This window comes from Panthera leo, chromosome B2 (genome assembly GCF_018350215.1).
Source record: "Panthera leo isolate Ple1 chromosome B2, P.leo_Ple1_pat1.1, whole genome shotgun sequence".
Lineage (NCBI taxonomy): Eukaryota > Metazoa > Chordata > Mammalia > Carnivora > Felidae > Panthera > Panthera leo.
The window spans coordinates 104488265-104512280 of NC_056683.1; the positions used below are offsets into that span (position 1 = coordinate 104488265).

General features: G+C 38.3%; 1 pseudogene; it reads left to right on the forward strand.

Annotated features, from left to right (window-relative positions):
* The first annotated feature begins 728 nt into the window (after window positions 1-728).
* Window positions 729-23178, forward strand: LOC122220745 (annotated as a pseudogene).
* Window positions 23179-24016: the final 838 nt, after the last annotated feature.

The window sequence follows — 24016 nt, forward strand, 5'->3', positions numbered from 1 at the left end:
TTGAATAGGCCTTAGAATCCTTTATGGCCATTCTATTTGGACCACAAACCGATTGAATAGAGTGTGAAAAAGAAGACATAAAACGCTACCCGAAGAGCCAATCCCATAACTTATCTCTCCTTCTGTGGTATCACTAGCATGGAGAAGTTTGCAAACGGTGGCCCTTTGAAGGGAATAATGACAGGAAATGTTGATTGGTAGTTGGACGTGTATTAGATTTGTGTCAAGCATATGATAGTCGGATTTGGGAAGGCACTTTATCCTTCAAAGTATTTGCTACTTACAGATGTGGATTTCTTCCCTCCACTTCTTAATTGTTCACACTACACCTATTCTCAATACCATTTCATAAGAGACAACACAAAGATTTAAAGACACTAAGAGTAGTACTAGGGAAATAGAAGCAACTGAAACCATGGTATTAGTAACCTACAGCCTTAAGAGTATTGTGGAGTGGGACAGCAAACAAATCCATCCTTGTTTTTTAATGTTACTCCAAAGCATACTTCGAACCCTGCCCAGGAGCACTGAGTGCCAGTGAGCTAGCTGAATTATTTGACCTTCACTTTTTTGTGTGGTAAAGTTATCAAGGCTCTTCACCAGTCTGTTAGATGATTTACCATCACTATCAGCCTAATCCCACCTCATGATTAAGCTGTTGATTCTGGGAGATCTGCTAATTGGTGAATCATTAAATCTCTTCATAGAAAACACAGTCTTGAGCTAAGTCTTTTTCAACCAGTGGCAGCACGATTATTCTTCCCATTGGCATTGATGTCAGAAGTTCAGTCTTCATTTCAACAAGCTCTTATTGGTGAGTAGTTGCATTTTTGATCGAGGGTGAAAACCTTTTCCATTTTCTTTCTATGTTCTTTGGCTGATATAGTAATTAAGTTGAAATAAGACAGGTTAACAGGAGAAAAAAACAAATGTAATTACCTACATATGGCAGCCCCATATAACAGGAAGAGTCAAATACAGTCCCACAACTGAGGTTTATATATTATCCTGAGCTAAAGAGAAGAGGGTGAAAGCATTGGGAATTCAAAGAAGACAAAGACGATTGACAGGAACATGTGAAGAGCACATATTCTTTGTGTTTACTCAACCTCAACCATGTGATTGAGTCTTTATGATGTACAAAGTTATCTCTGGTATAAGTTTTCTTCCTGGTACAGGCCACCTGTGGAAATTCTTTTAGGCAGTTAAGGAAAAGTAAAAAGCTATTTGGGTCTGCTGGATCTGTATTGCTTCTGTCGCAAAAAAATCCACCTGCTAATGCAGTATATTTCTGGGCACAAACTCTGCTCCCCTTAACTTGTCTGAACTGTACTAATTATACAGTCTCAGGTGAGACTTTTTTCCTTCTTTTTAAAAAAAATTTTTTAAGTTTATTTATTTTGAGAGACGGAGAGAGCAGAAGAGGGGCAGAGAAAGAGGGAAAGAGGGAAAGAGAGAATCCCAGGCAGGGGCTGGGCTGTCAGTGCAGAGCCCTGGTGGAGGGCTTGAAACCACGAACCATGAGATCATGACCTGACCCGAAACCAAGACTGAACCTCCCAGGAGCCCCTCAGGTGATCTTTCTAAACACTGGGCTAGATAAATATAAGATATCAGCTCATATATTTGAAGCAAAAATATTATGTAATTGTTTTGCATTGATTTTCAATCAACTTAGCTGTTTTGGTTCCAAAATATTTATATAGAGATTCAAGAACATTTTACACTAAAACAAAGATATAATGGACCATAACAGTAGTGTTTTATACTAGATTCTAATACACGGAGAATAGAAGAGGGTAGAATGTATAGTATGTATGATAGCAGAATACCAGATTCATTCTAGTTTATCTTCTTTTTTACCCCCTTTTCGGATCACACTAAGTTTTTTCATATGTTTTCAAATAGTTTACTTCCCTAGAAAAGGAGTCCATCGATGATATGTCCCCTTTTGTCTACTTATCTTGTTACTTTATTTCCTGTTAACACAGCCAATTCGAGGAAAAGGCATGTGTCCTATGTGTCCTATGGCCTTTTCCTTGAGCTCCCTCAGAAGCAATATCTTTTGGCCACAAAAGATATTTTTGCTCTGTTTTCCCCACTTTTAAAGGTATATTCACATCCTCCCTGCCACTTCCCAAGGATTTTAATTGCTACACCACTTCCTTTAGGTATGAACGTTTCTTGCTGTTTGGCCACCGGTGCTAAAGGCAAATCCCTTACTTTCAGTGCATTTCCTGGTGCTCCTGAACATCAAAAATTAGATATTGACAGGTGTCCCAACTAACCTCAACTGACTGTGAATCACCTTCATTCTAATTATAATTCCACATCTATTGTACAAGAGCTTCAACTTTCTACCCTGGGTAATATTACATATGTCACATGCCAGGTTTTCTTCCCATCCAATTTGCAATCACGTTGGGCTCAGATGGGGGCATATGCCTTCCCCTAAAGCCTACTCTACACATTTGGACCCTGAGGAACATATAAGCCCTTTGATATAGGGGACCCGTTGGATAGCCAGACCATGATCAATCTCTGACACAGATGCATTGTTTACAATGTCCCTGCCTAGGCTCCAGTATTATAAGATACCATTATTCTACTTTTGTGAAAAGATAAAAGGGACCAATTTTCACTCCCCAACATTCCTGTATCTTTTACATAAGTTTTTCTAACTTTTTATCTCACTGTTAGAAGTCACTCTGTATTTTCCATATTCTTGTTAGTAATTCTCATTATTCCCCCATGTTAATTTACAAGCCAGGCATATTTAAAAAAAATTTTTTTACGTGTATTTATTTTTGAGACAGAGAGAGACAGAGCATGAACGGGGGAGGGTCAGAGAGAGAGGGAGACACAGAATCTGAAACAGGCTCCAGGCTCTGAGCTGTCAGCACAGAGCCTGATGCGGGGCTCAAACTTACGGACTGTGAGATCATGACCTGAGCCGAAGTCGGACGCCCAACCTACTGAGCCACCCAGGCGCCCCTGTATTTTTTTTTTTATCTTTGTGATTCTATGCTGGTTTAATGTTTTTTAAAACATAATTTATTGTCAAATTGGCTTCCACACAACACCCAGTGCTCATCCCAACAAGTGCCCTCCTCAATGTCCATCACCCAGTTTCCCCTCTCCCTCACCCCCATCAACCCTCAGTTTGTTCTCTGTATTTAAGAGTCTCTTGGGGCACCTGGGTGGCTCAGTCAGTTAAGCAGCCGACTTTGGCTCGGGTCATGATTTCATGGTCCGTGAGTTTGAGCCCCGAGTCGGGCTCTGTGCTGACAGCTCAGAGCCTGGAGCCTGTTTCAGATTCTGTGTCTCCCTCTCTCTGACCCTCCCCCATTCATGCTCTGTCTCTCTCTGTCTCAAAAATAAATAAACGTTAAAAAAATTTTTAAAAAAAGAGTCTCTTATGGTCAGGCATATATATTTTTAAACGTTCTCTAAACACGACCTTCCTACTTTTACTAACAATGGATAATTCTTACCTGGTTGCTTATCATGATTTAATCTTATGAATCCTGTTAAGGCTTTAAAATTTTGTTGCCGGTTTGTGTGGCCACATTTTAATAGCATCATCATGAAGTCACGTTTGTACAAAACTTGTTTACTTGTTCTGATCTTTGCCCTGGCAGTCCTCATGTTGGTCCTTTTGACCCCTGAGTACCACCTCTGATAGCAACAAAATCTTGTTTGCTTTATGAAAAGATCAAAATGTTACAGGCTTATTGTTATTTTTTAATCCCAAGACGTGGAACTGGCTGCACTAAGGAGCCACTGCTTCTTTATAATGCAAGTTACTATTACAGCCCAATGTGGGGATCGAGATGTAAATTATGTTCTTCATCTTGGACACTGCAGATGGCAAAGAGACTCTTTAAATATCTCCAGTGACCGAAAACTCATCTTTCCTGTCTTTCTCCATCCTTTGCTGTCTGGTCCCCCACTTTCTTTCTTGCCTATGAATTCATGTTGATGATTCCAAGTAATTTGGTTTTTTTCGTAAATCTCTTTTGTAAAGAGAGGCTACCAATCCTAGGTTTTCCAGTAACAGTGTGACTGTGAAAATATATTTAAAGTTGTTTATTTGGGGGCATCTGGGTGATTCAGTTGGTTAAGCATCAGACTTCAGCTCAGGTCATGACCTCACAGTTCCTGAGTTGAGCCCCGCATTGGCTCTGTGTGGACATATCATAGCCTGGAGCCTGCTTTGGATACTGTGTCTCCGTCTTTCTCTGCCCCTTCTGTGCTCGCGCTCTGTCTCTCTTTCTCTCTCTCTCCAAAATAAATAAACTTTAACAAAATAAAAAACATGCTTATTTCCATTTTTCTATAATGACCCTTGGCTCTGGCTTTCTGGAATTGTTTTCAAATTATGCAATTCTAAGCTCTTATTTTGTCAGCTACTGCTATGATCAACTATTTTGAGAACTAGGAATAGGACACTTCAGAGTCATCTGGAAGTACCTCTGTAAGGGTTAAATTGTAGTGTAGAGCTAATGCTTAGCTTGAAAAATAACAGCTTTGTGTTGACACTGAAGGTTAAGAGATAACAGCCTTGCTTTGCTCTGGTAAACTATGCCTCATACCCTTGTAAATTAGGCTTCACCAATTAAGGAAACAAAAGTTCAAAGAAAAGAGCATCAGAGGCAGGGTCAAGGAGATCCACTGGTTGCAACTTAGAGGCAGAAAGTCTAAAGTAAACACCTCATTAGACAACTGTTTCTAACTCATCTGGAACCTGTTTCTTTGTTCTGTTCCCAGGTGATGATAAAACGATGTGATCGGTTATAAAAACTCTGTATCCCGGCTGTTCGGGGCCGCACTCTTATCAAGAGTGTTGGTCCCGATCGGTCGGCCTTGCCTCTCATTGTAATAAACTTTGTTGTGACTGTCACCGGTGCCCGTAGCATTCTGTTTCAGGAGTCGTGTGGATGCAACACCTCCAAGAAAACTGAAACCCAGAGTTCTCATATCAAAATGCGTTTTTCCATATAGTTAGGCACAGATAATAATGAAAGGCAAAATATGTACCTAAATGACGACTCACAAGTCTTGGTTTGTACTTTCTACATGCGATCCATTATTTAAATGTTTTCTTTCATGCTTTTCCTTTGTGCCATTGTCCATATTATCATTATGGGCAATTTAATTGCTCACACGCAATGTCTCAGGCTTCCCGGAATAGACTCATGTCTGTGACCATTCATGCTGGTACTACCCCAATAACTTTAAAGATGTCACAAGTTTAAAAAAAAGAAAAAAAAAGAAAGTTAAATTCAAAGGTACCAAGATTACTATAAACAGATAATGCCTACCGAGAAATTATATAAAAGAAATCTTTTATGAACCTACTAAGACCTAAGCAAGTGAATGTAGTTCATTTACAGGGGGGAAAAAAGGCCAGCTGATAAAGGACTATGTGGTTGGTCTGATAGCCAAGTGTTTTTGAAGCCCACTTAAATCCTATTTGTATATACATTTTCTGTTCAAATATACATAAGATTTCTGATTAAGAGCATCAGTTTTTAGAAATATTACAATAATTACTCGTAAGCTACTTTCCCCATACCTACATGAATGGAGCACGCACAAATAAAACCAAGAGCTAGCCCCAAATCTTGGGCATTCCCCAAATTCCACACATCCAGAATCCAGGCTTTCAGAGCCAACAGGTTTTCAGTGTTTGTGTTTGTTAAAAAGGAAAGATACAGAAAGGAAGACTATAACATTCTACTAAATTTCTCTCAAATAATTTATCTGTATTTTGCAGGCAACAGAAATATGGAAGATACAAACAAAATTTTAACCAAATTTAAAGGATGTTATTTTGCAAATACTCAACTTAATCTTGAATTTTTAGAAAATTTAGATGATTTTGAAATCAGAGATGATGATGTGTTCATAATCACATACCCCAAATCTGGTGAGTCCTGTATTCCAACAGCTAATATAATTAATAAAATGATATTTCTGTAATATGGGAGCACTGTTTTTTTAGGAGCATATTCTATTTGCATATATAGTCAATCTACTGGATATAAGTAATTTCTCATGTGGGCAAGGGAAATGGGCATAATGAAGAAGGAGAGAGATTGACGAAACCCTATCAAACACTGAGTTGCTGAAGTGGGCTGGGAAAGGACACAGGGATATTTGCCATTTAGGCAGCTTCTTGGGACATACTTGAAGCTGTATTTAATGACCAAGTACCTGAGAAAGAGGAAATTGAACTTATACTAATTATGATCATTCCCCAAATACTTTGGGTCTTATTTTTGATACCACTCATATATATGTGTAGAATATATACATACATTTTGTGTGTGTGGGCCTACACATACATCTATTTACATTCTCTACCTGTGTTTTATTTTTTTATTTTTATTTTTTGAAAAATAAGGATGTTTATTAAGGACATTTCTAGCCCACAGCTAGGGCTCATACTCAGCTCTATGAGCCACTGTCCGGCCTCATCCCCATTCAATGTGAATGACATTAGGGAGGCCGAGCCACAGGTATATCCCATTGATCCCACAGTAGGGGGGTCCCTTCCATAGCCAGGTATAGATAGAAGATATACTGCTGAGAATGAAGAGGGAAATCACTGGATTAATAAGTTTCTCTACACCTTGCCTGGGCCCTTTCATTCTCACCTTCAAAGACCATGGGTTGAAGGTGCCTAGTACCATGATGTGGGGTATTCTCTACCTGTGTTTTAATGGGATTGGGGGGAATGTTTTTTGCTGCTGTGTTGTATGAGTTCTCTATATGGTTTGATATTACCTATTATGAGAAATATGATTTCCAAATATTTTATTCCATTCAATATGCCTTTTCATTTTGTTTGGGCTCTTTGGTGTACAGAAACTTTTCAGTCTGATATACTCCCACTTACTTATTTTGTTTTTGCTGCATTTGCTTTTGGTGTCATGTCCCAAAATATCATTGCCAGCATGAATTTTGGGGCACTACTGCCCTTGTTTTCTTATAGGAGTTTTGTTGTTTCAGGTCTTACATTCAGGATTTAATCCATTTTGAGTTAACTTTGTGTATGGTTTAAGGGAGTGGTTCATATTCTTCTTTTGCCTATGCCAGTCCAGTTTTCCCAATACCATTTATTGAAGAGTCCACCCTATATTTTTTGCTCCTTTGTCAGAAATTAGTTGATTATACATGTTTAATTTGGGGTTCACTCTCTTGCTCTGCTGATCTATGCATCTGTTTTTATGCCAATACCATAATGTTTTGATTACTATAAATTTTTAATATTATTTGAAACTAATAAATGTGATGCCTTTAGCTCAGTTGTATTTTCTAAAGATTGTTTTGGCTACACAGGGTCTTATATGGTGCAAAAAAATTTTATGGTTATTTGTTTTATTTCTGCGAAAAATGTCATGATAATTTTGATAAAGGTTGCATTGAATGCTGACTGCTTTGTGTAGTATGGGATTTTAACAATATTAGTTCTTCCAACCCATGAACAGGAATGTCTTTCTATATATTTGTATTTTTTTTTCAGTTCCTTCTATCAGTACTTTACAATATCCAATGTGTAAGTCTTCTACCTCCATAGGTAAATTTATTCCTATATATTTTCTCCTTTTTGATGCTATCATAAATGGGATTGTTTTCTTAATTTCTCTTTCTGATAGTTTATTGTTAGCTTATAGAAATACAAGTTATATTTGTATGCTGATTCCTATCTTGCAAGTTCACTGAATTCAAATGATTAGTTCTAACAGAATTTTTGGTGAAATATTTAGGGTTTTTGATATATAATATCATCTACGAATAAAGACACTTTTACTTCTTCCTCTGCAACTTAGATGCCTTTTGTTTCTCTTTCTTGTCTAAGTGCTCTGGCTAGGATTTCCAGTAAAACTAGTGAGAAGCGTCTGATCTTGGTCATTACTTTAGATGCCCTGGTTATGATCTTAGATGGAAAACTGAAATTCTTACTATTGAGAAAGATGTCAGTTATGATCTTGTCATAAATGGCATTTAACCTATTGAGTTATGTTCCTTCTACATTTTGTTGAGAATTTTTATGATGAACAATATTCAATTCTGTTGAATTTTTTCTGTATTTATGGAGACGATAATATGGTTTTTATGCTTCATTTTTTAATGCATTATCAAACTATTCTATTTGTGGATGTTGAACCATCCTTGCATCCCTGGAATGAATTGTATTTGATCATGGTGTATGATCCTTTTAATGTGTTGTTGAATTCAGTTTGCTAATATTTTATTGGGGATTTTTTGCATCTATATTCATCAAGACTGATGGCCTGTGACATTCTTTTCTTCTAGTGCCTTTTCTGGTACTTAGCTGGGTAATGTTAGCCTTGTAAAATGAATTGGGAAGTGTCCCCACTTTTTTTATTTTTGGAAGAGTCTGTGAAGAATTGTTACTAATTCTTAAAATATTTGTTAGAAAAAAATGTTTTTAATATTTTTTTTCCCCCAGAAAACACTGATTCTCTTGCTCTACCTCAATTTAACAGACATGTTCCTATCTCTGGCTCTTTGCACTCACAGAATCTTTTTCCCTTGATGCTCTTCTACCTGATATGTGCATGGTTTACTCCCTTCTTTGGGTCCTTATTTTAAACTTATATTATCATTAAGGCATTCTGGATGGTCATATTTAAAAATGCAGCCTCACTCAAAATTCTCACAGTCTTCTTTGCTGCTTTATTTTCCCTCCATAATATAACACATATCACCTTATACTATACCATATATCTACATACTTAATTTGTTCATTCTTTACAAAGCCATCCTTAGGAAGCACATCATAGCATTTAGACAAGAACAAATAACCCAGAAGAACAGGAAAGACCTAAAAAACAATTCCATGTGTATAACAGAACTCAATATAAATTTAAGTAAGGTGCATTTATTAATGGGGAAAAGATAGTATATTTGGTCCCAGGAAATCTGTGTCACTATATGCAGGAAGTTCACCTGGAATCGAACAGCACATAAAAGAGTAAACTCTAAGTGTATTCAAGACACTAATATTAAAGGTAAAATTATACAACTATTTCTATTAAAAATATTGTAGAAAAATCACTGTAACTAAGGAGTGGTCAAGAGCGTCTACACAAATGTCCAAAGAAAAATATACAGGTAAAAGTATGATAAATTCAGTTACATCAAAATTAAGATGTTTGGGCTTTGCTTAACAGTGAGTTCCCTAGGCAAAGTTAATAGGGTCTGAAAGAGAGGAACTACTGGGCTTTTGAAGATGGCGGCGTAGGAGGACGCTGGGCTCACAGCGCGTCCTGCTGATCACTTAGATTCCACTTACACCTGCCTAAAGAACCCAGAAAACGGCCAGAGGATTAGCAGAATGGAGTCTCCAGAGCCAAGCGCAGACGAGAGGCCCACGGAGGAGGGTAGGAAGGGCGGCGAGGCGGTGCGCGCTCCACGGACTGGCGGGAGGGAGCCGGGGCGGAGGGGCGGCTCGCCGGCCAAGCAGAGCCCCCGAGTCTGGCTGGCAAAAGCGGAGGGGCCGGACAGACCGTGTTCCGACAGCAAGCGCGACTTAGCGTCTGGGAGGTCATAAGTTAACAGCTCTGCTAGGAAAGCGGGAAGGCTGGAGGACAAAGGGAGGGAGAGCTGCTGAGCCCCCGGACGGCAGAGCTCAGCTTGGCGGGAAGCAAAGGCGCTCGCCAGCGCCATCTCCCTCGCCCATCCCCCAGCCAAAATCCCAAAGAGAACCAGTTCCTGCCAGGGAACTTGCTCGCTCCGCGCAAACACCCAACTCTGTGCTTCTGCGGAGCCAAACCTCTGGCAGCGGATCTGACTCCCTCCCGCTGCCACAGGGCCCCTCCTGAAGTGGATCACCTAAGGAGAAGCGAGCTAAGCCTGCCCCTCCCGCCCCCGTGCACCTTGCCTACCCACCCCAGCTAATACGCCAGATCCCCAGCACCACAATCCTGGCAGTGTGCAAGTAGCCCAGACGGGCCACGCCACCCCACAGTGAATCCCACCCCTAGGAGAGGGGAAGAGAAGGCACACACCAGTCTGACTGTGGCCCCAGCGGTGGGCTGGGGGCAGACATCAGGTCGGACTGCGGTCCCGCCCACCAACTCCAGTTATACACCACAGCACAGGGGAAGTGCCCTGCAGGTCCTCACCACTCCAGGGACTATCCAAAACGACCAAACGGAAGAATTTCCCTCAGAAGAATCTCCAGGAAATAACAACAGCTAATGAACTGATCAAAAAGGATTTAAATAATATAACAGAAAGAGAATTTAGAATAATAGTCATAAAATTAATCGCTGGGCTTGAAAACAGTATACAGGACAGCAGAGAATCTCTTGCCACAGAGATCAAGGGACTAAGGAACAGTCACGAGGAGCTGAAAAACGCTTTAAACGAAATGCAAAACAAAATGGAAACCACGACGGCTCGGATTGAAGAGGCAGAGGAGAGAATAGGTGAACTAGAAGATAAAGTTATGGAGAAAGAGGAAGCTGAGAAAAAGAGAGATAAAAAAATCCAGGAGTATGAGGGGAAAATTAGAGAACTAAGTGATACACTAAAAAGAAATAATATATGCATAATTGGTATCCCAGAGGAGGAAGAGAGAGGGAAAGGTGCTGAAGGGGTACTTGAAGAAATTATAGCTGAGAACTTCCCTGAACTGGGGAAGGAAAAAGGGATTGAAATCCAAGAGGCACAGAGAACTCCCTTCAGACGTAACTCGAATCGATCTGCACGACATATCATAGTGAAACTGGCAAAATACAAGGATAAAGAGAAAATGCTGAAAGCAGCAAGGGATAAACGTGCCCTCACATATAAAGGGAGACCTATAAGACTCGTGACTGATCTCTCCTTTGAAACTTGGCAGGCCAGAAAGGCTTGGCACGATATCTTCAGTGTGCTAAACAGAAAAAATATGCAGCCAAGAATCCTTTATCCAGCAAGTCTGTCATTTAGAATAGAAGGAGAGATAAAGGTCTTCCCAAACAAACAAAAACTGAAGGAATTCATCACCACTAAACCAGCCCTATTTTATACTTTTTGATGCTGTCATAAATTAGATGTTTCTTAATTTCTCTTTCTGATAGTTTACTTTTATTGTACAGAAATGCAACTTATATTTGTATACTGATTTCATATCCTACAACTTAACAACTGAATTTATTTATTAGTTCTAACAGTATTTTTGGTAGAGTCTTTAATGCTTTCTAAATATAATATCATTATCATCTACAAATAGACAGATTTGTTCTTCCTCTCCAATTTGAAAACCTTTTATTTCTTTTTCTTGCCTAATTTCTCTGGCTAGGATTCCCAATAAAACTAGTGAGAATGGCCATCTTTATCCTGGTTGTGATTTTAGATGTAAACCTTTCAGTTGTTTGCCATTGGGTATGTTGGTAGCTCTGAGCTTGTCATAAATGGCATTTTTTAAGCTGATATATTTTTCTTCCATACCCATTTTGTTGAGACTTGTTATCGTGAATGGATGTTCAGTTTTGTCAAATGCTCTTTCTGCATCTATAGAGATATAAATGTAGTGTCTATGCTTCATTTTGTTAATGTGTTATATAACACTGAAATGTGGGTGTTGAATAATTCCTGTATCCCAGTAATAATTAGTACTTGATAATGGTATATTATCCTATCAATGTATTATTGAATTCAATAGTTTGCTGATACTTTGAGGGTTTTTTTTACATCTATGTGCATCAAGAATAATGGCCTGTAATATTCCTTTCTTATAGTGTCTTTGTCTGATTTTTATCAGGGTAAAGGAGGCCTTGTAAAATGAGTTTGGAAATTTTCTCTCCTTTTCTATTTTTTTTGGAAGAGGTTGTGAAGGATTGATATTAATTCTTCTTTCTTTTTTATTAGAAAAAGTATTTTTAAATTTTTACCAGAGTAACACTTGTTTTCTTTTATTTTTCTATATAACAGACATGGTCTGCCTCAGGCCATTTGTACTCACAGATTCTTTTTCCTGTAAAATTCTTCCACCAGATATATGCATGGATTACTCCCTTCCTTCCTGTAGGTTCTTATTTACAAATTATATTCTAATGATAATATTTTAGGTGATTATATTTTAAAGTTCAGCTTCACTGGGAACTCCGACGTTTTTTTTTTGTTTTTTGTTTGTTTGTTTGTTCTTTGTTTTTTACTGCTTTAATTTCTCTCCACAATATGGTACTTATCACCTTAAAACATACCACATATTTTCATATTTAATTTCTTTATTTATTACAAGGTGATAGTTAGAAAAATAGTATTGTATTTGCACAGGAAAAAATTGGCCTGGGTAGGAGGAAAGACGCAAAATACAACTCTATGTGTATAAGAGGACTCAATATATATAAATTTAAGCATATTCTACTTATTAATGGGGAAAGGATAGTATATTTAATGTTGGGAAATCTGGATCACTATATAGGTATCCAGAATACACAACTGGATACCTAAGACCACATACAAGAGTCAAATCCAAGTGTATTTGAGATACTAACATTAAGGACAAAAGTATACAACTATTTTTATCAGAAGAAAAAGGAGAAGAAAATCATTGTGACTTAGGAATGGTGAAGAGCTTCTTAAACAAATGTCCCAAAAAGAAAATGGAGGCAAAACATTTGATAAATTCAATTACCTGAAACTTAAGGATTTTGGATTTTGCTTCACTAAGAATTGCCTGGGCAAAGTGAATCGGTGAGAGAAAGAAAGAAAATATTTTCTCATTGCCATGTAGTATTCCATTGTGTATATAAACCACAATTTCTTTATCCATTCATCAGTTGATGGACATTTAGGCTCTTTCCATAATTTGGCTATTGTTGAGAGTGCCGCTATAAACATTGGGGTACAGGTGCCCCTATGCATCAGTACTCCTGTATCCCTTGGATAAATTCCTAGCAGTGCTATTGCTGGGTCATAGGGTAGGTCTATTTTTAATTTTCTGAGGAACCTCCACACTGCTTTCCAGAGCGGCTGCACCAATTTGCATTCCCACCAACAGTGCAAGAGGGTTCCTGTTTCTCCACATCCTCTCCAGCATCTATAGTCTCCTGATTTCTTCATTTTGGCCACTCTGACTGGCGTGAGGTGGTATCTGAGCGTGGTTTTGATTTGTATTTCCCTGATAAGGAGCGACGTTGAACATCTTTTCATGTGCCTGTTGGCCATCCGGATGTCTTCTTTAGAGAAGTGTCTATTCATGTTTTCTGCCCATTTCTTCACTGGGTTATTTGTTTTTCGGGTGTGGAGTTTGATGAGCTCTTTATAGATTTTGGATACTAGCCCTTTGTCCGATGTGTCATTTGCAAATATCTTTTCCCATTCCGTTGGTTGCCTTTTAGTTTTGTTGGTTGTTTCCTTTGCTGTGCAGAAGCTTTTTATCTTCATAAGGTCCCAGTAATTCACTTTTGCTTTTAATTCCCTTGCCTTTGGGGATGTGCCGAGTAAGAGATTGCTACGGCTGAGGTCAGAGAGGTCTTTTCCTGCTTTCTCCTCTAAGGTTTTGATGGTTTCCTGTCTCACATTCAGATCCTTTATCCATTTTGAGTTTATTTTTGGGAATGGTGTGAGAAGGTGGTCTAGTTTCAACCTTCTGCATGTTGCTGTCCAGTTCTCCCAGCACCATTTGTTAAAGAGACTGTCTTTTTTCCATTGGATGTTCTTTCCTGCTTTGTCAAAGATGAGTTGGCCATACATTTGTGGGTCTAGTTCTGGTGTTTCTATTCTATTCCATTGGTCTATGTGTCTGTTTTTATGCCAATACCATGCTGTCTTGATGATGACAGCTTTGTAGTAGAGGCTAAAGTCTGGGATTGTGATGCCTCCTGCTTTGGTCTTCTTCTTCAAAATTACTTTGGCTATTCGGGGCCTTTTGTGGTTCCATATGAATTTTAGGATTGCTTGTTCTAGTTTCGAGAAGAATGCTGGTGCAATTTTGATTGGGATTGCATTGAATGTGTAGATAGCTTTGGGTAGTATTGACATTTTGACAATATTTATCCTTCCAATCCATGAGCAGGGAATGTCTTTCCATTTCTTTATATCTTCTTCAATTACCTGCAGGAAAAAAAAAAAAAAAGAGGTTAGAGTGGGAGAGAGCCAAAGCATAAGAGACTGTTAAAAACTGAGAACAAACTGAGGGTTGATGGGGGGTGGGAGGGAGGGCAGGGTGGGTGATGGGTATTGAGGAGGGCACCTTTTGGGATGAGCACTGGGTGTTGTATGGAAACCAATTTGACAGAAATTTCATATATTAAAAAAAAAAATAATAAATAAATAAAAAAAAAAAAAAAGAAAGAAAATATTTGTAATATCTACAATTAAAATATAATTAATATATACACTATATTAGAGCTACAAATCAAAAAGTAGGGGACAGGAATCTGAGTATAAAAAGAGGCAAATAAATGAGCTGTTAATTTACGGAAGAAAACCGCCCCTCACCAATACCATCAAAAAACAAAAAGTTGGTAAATTATGATATGTTACTTTGCATCCATTAGACCAACAAAAATGAGAAATGTGAGTAGCTCTGAATGCTAATAAGGAGTGCACAGAAATTTGCATTCATTAGCATATTACCCCTGGGAGAGTAGATTGAAGCAATCATTCTCTGGAGAGCAGTGTGGCACTATCTGGACAACTGAAATACAGACATACCAGGAAATTCCTACCCTAAATATCAGTCCCCAACAAAATCTGATACAGGTGCACAGGGAACATGACTAGGGTGTTCACTGAAATGCTGTTTGGGGCAGGGTGTCCTTTGGAGAAAGTAGACAGGTCAGTGCATGAATGCATACCCTGAAACATACACAGCATCTGTAAGGTGCAAATGGATCAGAGGTAGCAATAAATGAATGTTAAACCACAGTGCGCAGAGACAAACAATGGAATGATGCACATGGATTGAAAATACAAACAGGCACAACAATATGTATTACATATGAACACATTACAGCAAAGAATGCACTTTAAACCTCAAAGCCTGCCTGTGTATGGTGGGGCAGGGGTAGGAATGGAAGCAGGAAATAAGAATAAAAGGAATAAACAGATCAGGGAAGGCCTACAGTGAATCAGGGATGTTAATGTAGCATGAGCTGAAGACAAAGTTTAGTATCTCATTATGCTAACACCTGACCACTAAGCAGGCCAAGAAAGAAGGAAACGAGAAAGGAAAAAAAGGAAAAAGGAAGGAAGGAAGGAAGGAAGGAAGGAAGGAAGGAAGGAAGGAAGGAAAAGAAAGAAAGAAAGAAAGAAAGAAAGAAGAAAGAGAAAAAAAGAAAGAAAAAGAAAGAAGGGGCAAAATGTGAAAGGTGGAATGGAGGAGAAACTGAAAACAGATACTTGAATTTTTGAATCTCTGTAGAGGTTTTTGCATCATATTGTTGAATCTCTCAAGAACTGTGTTATGACTGATAATCCCTTGAATTATCACAGCTGCCCCCTGAAGCAGCTGTGATACCTTTGATACCTGTGATACCTGTGATACTTCGAGTGATACCTCTTGCAGAAGCAATATTTGGGAAAAGTGGAAGGATGTAAGAAAGCCATTTAGAGCTTTCTAACAATGAGTTTTCATTGAATTTGAGCTCCAGCTGTCATAACATGTAGGCACATGTGGTCTTGGTCTTCCCTGGTCAACACCGGAGGACTATAATCACCAATATTAAAGCATTTGGAGGACCGGATAAGGTGCATGCCACATGCAGCTGCCAGCAAGGAAAGTGTGCCCAACAATGATCTTGATGACCAGGTGCTGCTTAGCATGGGTGATTAAATGGTATTGGGATGGAAGGTTAAGATGGAAGGTTAGGATGGGAATTGATGAGGTGCCAGTGGGTTTTCTCATTTCAGAAGTTGTTTGAATCTTTCTGGGACATGTGACCTCTTGTTGGGCTACGTTTAAAGTATTGCCTGGATAGATCAGAAGCATGACCTTTATAGAAGTCGTGTTTTATCTTAATAATTCCATATACGAAGCATGGAAATGAAGTGTAAGGAATCTGGAGTAGGCAATCACACCCATGTATTCTGTGGCAAATGTCCACTCTAATAGGAATTAAGAGAAATAGTCATCATAAGAATTTGTCACATCCCATTCACGGTGAAAAGTCCAAGTTTATGCATCATCTTTCTCTTCCTATCTCCATGTAGGTGTCACAGGGCCTCCGTTAGGGATTTATAATAAACAGTTTCCTTATGTGGACATCATGGGCACTGTAGGAAACATGGGGAAGAAGGGAAAGATGGAAAGTGACTCCTTCAGTGGAATAGCTTTTTGTTTTTTTTCTTAGTCCAAGGAGTGGAGTTGCAGAAGGAAATCTGGAGGCAGGCATAGAAGTTAATTTAGAAGTCCCATGTATGAAGCAGAAGAAAGCATAGAAGAGTCAAAGAAAAATTTGTGGGACAAATGCCCATGGAGTTTCAAATGGAGAATCTCCTGAAAAGAAAAATAATGGCAATGTTATTTTGTCTTTTATTCACGTTGTATTTTTTATACATTAAAAATCCATTCAGATGAAATTACCAGTATACTTATTTAATAACAAACTTTCATTTAAAAACTGATGGCACATCTATCTACATTTTGGAGAGATTTGTGCATCATTAAAACAACATTTTTGCTTTACAGGGACCATCTGGTTTCAGCAGATATTAAGCTTAATTTATTTTGAAGAACATCACAAAAGCACTGGGAATCTGGAAACAGTTGATCAAATCCCCTTCTTTGAGTACAATTTTCAAAAAATGGATTTGTTGAAAGGCCATCTCCTTGTCTCTTCTTTACCCACCTCCCACATTACTTGGTTCCTAGTGGAGAGGAAGAACAAAAAAAGCCAATGTAGGAAATAGATTATGGCTGCTGAAAGATAACTGCTCTTTTTCATTATTTCATTTTGTTTCATTAAATTGGCACCGCATTCATCCAGGCGTTAGCAAATGTGACATTTGACATACTTTAATTTTCAATAGCCATTTGTGTTCTTATCTTACAGTATCTGATTTTTACCTTGTTCCCTTTGTTTTCTGATTATATAGGTAATACAGCCATTAAAAAATGAAAGAGTATATATGAAAATGAAAAATGAAAGAGTGTATTTTGTTTACTTTATAGAGTATATTGTAATATCATATACATGACATATTACATATCCTTTCAGTTTTTATTTGGCTACATTATTATGCATACATATAACACTAGCAATTCTTTCTTTGCTTTGTGTGTCATTTCAACTTCCTTTTCATACTTCCAGCTATTTTGATTGGGTACCATGGAGGTGTACCTTGAAAGGTAATTGACAGCCACTAGGCCAATCATGAAGGGAGAGCCATTGCAGAAAAGGGGTAACCCAAAACACAAAGAAGCCCTGAATGTATACAGACATGGTTAGGAAACTATCAAGTTAAAATAACAGGCTTCATGCAATTGGAAGTTATTAGGATAAAAATATGACAAAATGAGAGCATGAAAAATAGTGAATACTTCTTTCTTTGCAAATTGCTCATGTATACAGAAATCCTAAGGTCATATGTGCTCATATTTTCACTTTTCAAAGAATATGGCATTGGCAGTTACAAGTACCTTTGAGGGATTCATCAAATGTTTTCTAGAAATAAAATGTAAGTAAACTTACATAAAGCAAGTAATGCTTGCTGTCCTGAGGTGAGGGTTTTTGCTTTTGTTTTTTTTTTCAAGAGTGAGAATGGGAGAGAGGGATCAGGTAGTGGTAGAGGGAGAGGGAAACCTAGAATTTTAAGGGGGCTCCACACCCAGCCTGGAGCTAGATCTAAGTACCCTGAGATCATGACCTGAGCAGAAATCAAGAGTAGGATGCTTAACCAACTGAGCCACCCAGGTGCCCCTACCTTGGTGAGTTTTTAAGCTTATTGAATTTGGCTGAGGATACAAGAAGCTGAAGTAGAGTTGAATGGGGATGAGTAACCAACTTATCAAGCCAGGTGGTAGTGTTGTCTTGGAGGACCTTGTTCTCCCATTGCTACAAATTATGCTTCCCTCTCAGGAGACTCTCAAGGATACAAAGTCATATCACCAGGAAATATTTACATTTAATCACGAAAGAGTGTTCCACAAGCTCAGTGAGAAGCATCACAGTTCAGCTCACAGGTTTGGAGTTTTGCACTGCATATTGCAGGGGGCACCTCCCGGGAGCTTCAATTTGATAAAGTTTATTATTTTTCTTCTTTTTAATGGAATTTTTACTTATTTTTGAAGTAATCTGTATACCCAACATGCGTGTCAAACTCACAACCCTGAGATCAAGGGTTGAATACTCTATCCACTGAGACAACCCTGAGATCGAGGGTTGAATACTCTATCTACCCACCCCATTCTTTTCTGAGGAGCCACTATAGCTGGTTGATCAGGAGCCAGTCCTGCTCAAGTAGACATGATGATCTGGAAGAGGAGAACTAATATTAGTCTCTAATGCACTGTGCAGAGCTGAAGTGACTCATCTGGGAGGCTGTATGTTCCATGCAGCTATGTGCTTGGGGAGACCATGAGGAGAGGGATGGAGAGGATTCCTTCCTCTGTTTTCCCTCTTGGTTTTTCTAACTCTATGGTAAAGTGATTTTCTGTCTATATGAAATGCATTTTTAAGAGACTAATTTCTCTTTGAGTTCATGTAATTATTTTCTGGTAGACTCTGGATGGTTCTCCCATAACCAGATGCTAGGAGAAAGCTGGAATCCAGCAGCACACTTCCTTTTACTTCTTTGTTATTAAAGGTTCCTACATCTTCTAAGACTGTAGTAATTTTCAACATATTCAACATATTTACCTAATGGTGTATCTGTTTTGGGTTTTTTTGTTGTTAATTTTAATGTTTATTTATTTTTGAGAGAGAGAAAGAGAGAGAGAGAGAGAGAGAGAGAGAGAGAGAGACATCGTGAGCAGGGGAGGGGCAGAGAGAGAGGGAGACACAGAATCCAAAGCAGGCTTTAAGCTCTAAGCTGTCAGCACAGAGCCCATGCGGGGCTCAAACCCACAAACTGCGAGACCGTGATCTGAACCAAACTCAGAGGCTCAACAGACTGAGCCACCCAGGTGTCCTATAACGTATCTGTTCTTCCCAAAGTGTTAGGAAGCCTTTGGTTTGACCACATCAAATGTTGGTATGAGCACAAAAGCCTCTTCAACATTGAGTTTGTGATATAGTAGGTGAGGAAGGTGAGAAACATGAAGTTAGTGACTTCACCAAAGCTGTAAACCAGTTTAGCCAGATAAATTGATTGTTCATGCCCAGAACAGCCAAAGGATGACATCAAATTTGAGTTCCCAGATTAAGTTTACCAGGAGATGTTTTCCAAAATCATTTCTGTAGTTTTTTTTTTTTTTACCAGCTTTTCCTTTACAACTAATACTGGAACTTTCTTTTCAAAATTGTCTGTGTGTGAAAAATTGCCTGTGTATGTATGCAGGCGTGCATATGTTTGATTGTTTTGAGTCAGATAATTAGCCTCCTTTATGGATCACTAACCCTCTTTTCTGTATTATTCATTCTCGTACCATTCTAGATGTTATGTTTACCACTTGGGGATGCCTCTCTTGGGACACTTAAATGTTGTTTGCATTGTGTATGGTTAAGCCTTGCAAGAAAAATTAAATGAAAATGACTGCATATGATTAGGAAGAATTCAGTTCCCAGTAACAGGAACCTAAAACTTTTGTTTTTGCCTAAAATAAAAGAACTTCTACTGTCTATTGACTGAGTCCCAGAGGCAGCTATCCTGATGCTAGCTGTAGCAGTCAAGAATATCCAGAACGTCCTAGAATTTTGTCTTCCCTTCATAACACATTTGGTGTGGCAATGGTGTCTCCATTGATAGTAGCAGGATGGTTGTTGTAGCTCCAAAGTCATGTCCTCATATGAACACATATATATCAGAAAGAGCAGGAACAGAAACAAAAGTTGTTTGTTTTTTTTTTTACTACCTTTGTTCCCACCTTTTCTCGAAGAAAAATCACTCTTAGAAGTGTCTGTTTGAATTCCTCTTTCTGTTTCAATGCCAAAATTGGGTCAAATGACCACCCTAGACTAATCACTTATAGAGGACAATGGGATTCCCATGAAGGTCTTGAATCGATCAGAATCATTACCATAAAGGGCCTGGGCACTGTTGCCAGAACACCCCCAGGGATCTCTTAGTGGAAAAGAAGAGAGAGCTGTAAGAAAGGCAAGACTAAAGGCTGCCACCTACTGAGTTTTTCTCAGTAGTTTCTGTTACATCTGCTTAAGGTCCTAATACCAAGCCTAGACTCTCTTGTTGAGTCCACATCACTTACCTATGAGATATTCAAGTATCTAGCCAGCCTTGCACCTTCTTCACAATGTGGCCCCTCCATTGACTCCAGCCTCATTTTCCATATTTCTCATCTGAGACCTGTTCCCATATAGCTCTGGGGAAACTCAACTTCTGATACTCCTGTGACCTGACATCTCACACCTTCCATGGAACCACAATACTCGTTCTTCTGTCCACACCCCATACGTTCAGGTTGTCTATCTAGAAAATTCTTGATTTTGCTTTAATTCCCAAAACAAATTTATCATCTTTGTTGAAATTTTCTCTGACTTCCGTTACACAATCACTCTCTGCCCATAATGGATCTTTGTCCTGAATTCCCAGCACTGATCCTTTATTGTGCCTCAGTTCACTTGTACCATCACACAGGGCAATATCTGACATAGAGTAGCTACTCCCCAAACACTTGCTGTTAGGACAGATAAAATGAAATATGAGTGTTCCTCAAATAAACCCAAATGTTCTCTAAAACAGTGGACAAGTGAAGGGTTAATTTACCAAGAGGAAATAAATAAGTCACTTCTCATGGTCTAACTCCATTTTCTAAGCAGCCTAAGCACTTACAATTTTCACTCCCATAATAATATTTAGCTGCACCTTCTGTGTAAGTCTTCTTATAACGTGCATAATTTATCATACTCTGATTTTTTGCAGGATCTCAGAGGTTTATGTTAAAAGTCTGTAAATTTCTGGTGTACGAACTGAGAGAAGAGACATGGATGCTGTAGTGAGACAGGTCACATTTGACAACATGAAGTATGACCCCTGGAAAATTATGACATTATACTGAGCACTGAATTTAGGATACAAGTAAAGGTCATTTTCTTCACAAAGGTGAGGTTGAACAGTGAATGGCTGTCCTGCGGTATGTTACAAATGAACCAAACTATGGCTTCTAAGTTTCTTGGCTGATGTTCCTAACATGGAGCCCTCATGGCCCAGTGCCCTTCTTTAGACAAATGATTTTCCATGATTTCATCTTGGTGCAATTCAAAAGACTATAATATTTGGTCCCTGAATGAATCTGATGAATAACCTAAAATCACAAGGCTTTCCCCATGGCCCCTGGAATTCTAACAACGCCTAATACAATGTCTGCCACAAAATGGATATTCATTTAGTGTTAGACTGTTTCCCCCTGTTAGCATTGGCTCAGCACATGACGATGAAGTAATGGTGGGCTGTTGGCCATCACTGGCAGCTCTTCTCTGTGATTTATCCTAAACATGCCCCAGGGCTGAATTAACAACACGTAGTCACTTTTCTTTTGTTACTGGGCAGAACTATCATGGGTCCACAAGTAAACCAGAATCTTACATCACAAAATGTATAAGAATATCACATTTATTTCGTATGTCCTACCTCTGGTGAGTGAGTTTTTGAATGAATGAATCCTCTATCTTAGTGACAAATTTGAGCATGTTAGAATATTTTTGTTATTTTATGCAATCTTTCTAAATTGTATTTTATGATATTCTAACTTAGTAGCTGGAAAATCTATAATACAGAATTATAGTCATAAGTTTTGCTTCTAATCATAGGGTTCTGTGCCTCTATGTCAAGTAGCAATAATATTGACTTAGAGTTCTCTACATTAGTATCTCCTTCACTTGATCTCTTTGTATATCTTTACCCATTCAATTTAACAGTATGAATCAATGAATCACTGGTAACTTGGAGCCGACCTGAAGCGGGGATATACCCTTCCCTTACACTCAGCACACCTTATCGTGTTGTAGACGCTATGACCCTTGTCAAGTGCCCCTTTTATTGCACAAGCAATTTGTTTTCTTTGAAAAAAGAAAATTTTCTGTGCATATACATCTTTCACCCACCTGAAAATGAGAGACTCAAATGGCTAAGAAGACAAATAGGAGAAGCTAAATTTCCTTGTGGAAGTGATGCACACCCCCACCTGTTTCTTCTGCACAGACATGTATTTTTCTCTTACATGTAACAGAACGTTACTTGCACCGGCTTTACCACTCCTGCACCGTTTGGGTTTGTGTCTTCGGTTTTGTTATTATTTCAGTTTGCTTCAGTTATTTGTTTACAGTTCAGTTATTTTACAATCGGTGTTCCTTTTTTTTTTTTTTTTTTTTGGCCTCTCCTTCTATCAGCCTCTATTTGTCATCACAACTCTGTGTCCCTAAGCTTAAAGTAAGACCAATGTAACCTACAGTAGGTCAGATAGAATAATTACAGGTGAGCCATTCCAAACTGTATGAGCTTGGGCTATATTTAAAAAAACCTCTCTGACCATCCATGTCTTCACCAGTAAATACTTGCACAAAGACATCTGATTTTTGGAATTTTTAAAGGACTTCTATAAACTATACTAGCCCATGTTAGCCTTGAAAAAAATAGTAAACAAGTTGCAGGAGTTTTCTTCTTTTGCAGGTGGCTGACAGCTGAGGAATGGGACTAGTTATCTTAAATTACATCATAATTGCCATAATGAGTTTGTGTGCCCTTTGCCATAAGTTGGGGCAGTGAAGGGCCATAGCCATGTGCAGGAGCAACTGGGGCCTAATGGGGCGAGGGGAATGAAAGTCCAAAAAATGGTGTTTCTCCCAACACTGATGCATCACACCCCTCTTCCCAGAACCTTTGTTGAAGTCATTTCTTTGCTTTTCCTTCCAGGTGCTTTTGGAGACTAGAAAAATCAGATAACTGTTGAGCAGAATGAAAGGTTTGATAAGATTTTCCAAAAGGAGATGCAACATTTTTCCCTTGAAGGTCATCTGAGATATGAATGAAGAACAGAATTCTCAGCAGTGCAAGCCTATTTTAAGAAAGCACTTTCAGAAGGAAATATATTGAGTTGTATACTTTCATCCTGGACAGTCATTGGCTCATTATTGAAAAACTTCAGTGATTAATAAACCTCAATATGCCACCTTTACATGATTTGCCGTCTGTGGCCTGTTTTCCATTTTCTGAGATTCCTCAATTTCAGATAAGGAGAGGATTCCTCCTTTGTTTTGCAGTATTTTTATGTAATAGTTTTTAATTTATGTTTAGAAATTCCAAAGCTCTTGAGCAATAAAAATTTTAACATGTTATTGATTTGACTTCTTAAAATAAAAAACATTTTCATTTATAAAAAACTACTTATGGTCTTTCTACATACTTTACATTTTAATTTTTAGGTATCTAATGAGTCGATCTTTCATTTTATGGCTTCTAGGATTTGTGTCTAACTTAGAGTGAGAGTGTTGCTATCACAAGTATTTTCATGTATTCATTAACCATATCTGTATTTAGTCTAAATATTTATCTTATGCTGTAAGACAACTACCGATTTTTCTTAACAGGTAACAAACAAACAGGCCCAGGATTTCTTGGCCTGTTTCTTGAATAGCCATCATTTTCCTTCTGATTAAAATTATCTTGTTTCAAACAATTGTATACACATGAGTGGGCTTCTGTAAATGACATATTTTTTGTTGGTATACTTTTCTTTTTCATTACCATGTCATAATTTCTAACATAAATTAATAAACTGTCATGAAGAGTTGTGTTGGAATTTTGGTAAGTATTATTTACTCTTAAAACGTCATTTAAAAACTGACATCACCACTAACCGAGTCTTCCTATTCAGAGGTATCGTACATTCACCATTTATTTGTGTTTTCTTTTGGGTCTTTGGTAAAGATAT